The sequence below is a fragment of the Larimichthys crocea genome, chromosome XIII (assembly GCF_000972845.2).
Source record: "Larimichthys crocea isolate SSNF chromosome XIII, L_crocea_2.0, whole genome shotgun sequence".
In the NCBI taxonomy this organism is placed as follows: Eukaryota; Metazoa; Chordata; class Actinopteri; family Sciaenidae; genus Larimichthys; species Larimichthys crocea.
Window position 1 is genome coordinate 2,860,357 of NC_040023.1, and position 1,704 is coordinate 2,862,060.

Sequence of the window (1,704 nt, forward strand, 5' to 3'; positions counted from 1 at the left end):
TCCCTCCTAATACATACATACTCCTAAATCTTACACACTGCACCTTAAAAAAATAAATAAATAAAAAAAAACACAAACCTACCCACCTGAAACTTTAAGCTCTCTAATTTCCCATGGAAGGAAGGGTGAGTTGTGGGAGAGTATTATTTGGTTGCAATCTGCAACTTAACTGCTAGGTGCCACAAATCCACACACTGGACCTTTAACGAAGGCTGGCGTTTTATTTATTATTATGCATCAATGGATTAAAGACATCTACTTCTGTACTACTGTTACTTCGTTTCAGGAAGTATCTTCATATATGAGCACAGCTTTAGCAGCCATCTGAACATCTTTGCTGACATTTCATTACACTTGAATGCATTGTAGTTGTTGAGATGTGCCATGTAAGTAGAGCTCTATCACCAAGTTCACTTTTAAATAGCCATCCATCCATTTCTGTAACTCTTATCCTCATCAGGGTCACAGGGGGCTGTCTATCCCTTTCCAGCTGACTTAGGGTGAAAGACAGGGAAAATTGAAAATATTACTTTAATTTACTTTAGTCAGCCCATTACAACACACATGCGCAGAAATAAATTGAAAATGTTTACTTAACATTTTAGTCAGCCCATTACACACACACACACAGAAATAAATCATAAATTAGCGGTGGCCTCAGGATTTCATAAAAATGCTTATTGGTTGTTGTCTGCCCTAAAGCAACCAAAAGCAACTTGTCTGTGGATTTGTTGTGATAAATAGATATTTACAAGAGCACCTGAAGGCAGCATAAACCACAGGCAACCACTAGAGCAAAAAGGGTTTAAGAGGATATTCATGTAGCTGGCTTCAGGTCAGAGGTGACACCAAGATAAACTTGATGTTTGAAACATAACATGTAGGAGCTGTTAGCTACGTGGGAATGGTGCAGCAATTAAGATAGAAAAAAAAAAGTAGAAAGTTTTATGGACCACACTCACCATCTTGTGTCTAATTTGGGGTAAAAACTTTAAACTGATATTATGTTATAAAAAAGGAAAACTAGACACACAGATCATGACACGTACACAGAGTGGACAGCTTGCGTTGCCACAAGCAAGACTTTCTTTAATAGTGATGGCAAAGTGAAAAGTGTGACACAGCCACCGTCACTTCGGGTTAAAGAAAATAAGTGGAACAATGAAAAGATAAACAAAGCACTTTTTTATAAACCTTCCTTCCTTCTACACAAACTTATAAAAGCAACTTGAGAACTGAATTCACAACACCAAAAGCGATCCACGAAAAAATACTTTTTTTTTTCCCCAGGTAGGCGACATGACAGCACGACATGGTCAAATGGTTCAGGGGTAACCTTATCCCAACACAACACATTCACAGAATCCTTCCTGGTAGAGAAATATAGGAAATCAACTGAACATGATGGGAAATATCGAGGAGGTGTCACTCAACCTAAGTCAAGTCTGAAACAAATAAATAAATGTGCAATAACACAATCAGTCCAACTGACCACCGCTGCTTCATCATGATCAGCCCAGAACTTTGTAAACACAACACCATCCGAATATGTTCTAATGACATAAAAAAAAAGAATAACAGCACTCTTCTGCAAACATTATGCTAGCTACATCGATCCAAGTATGGATGGAAACTGAACATCAACACGTGGCACTTCAAAACTCAACTGAAATAAACAAAGAAAACATTCCTCAGAAGTTAATG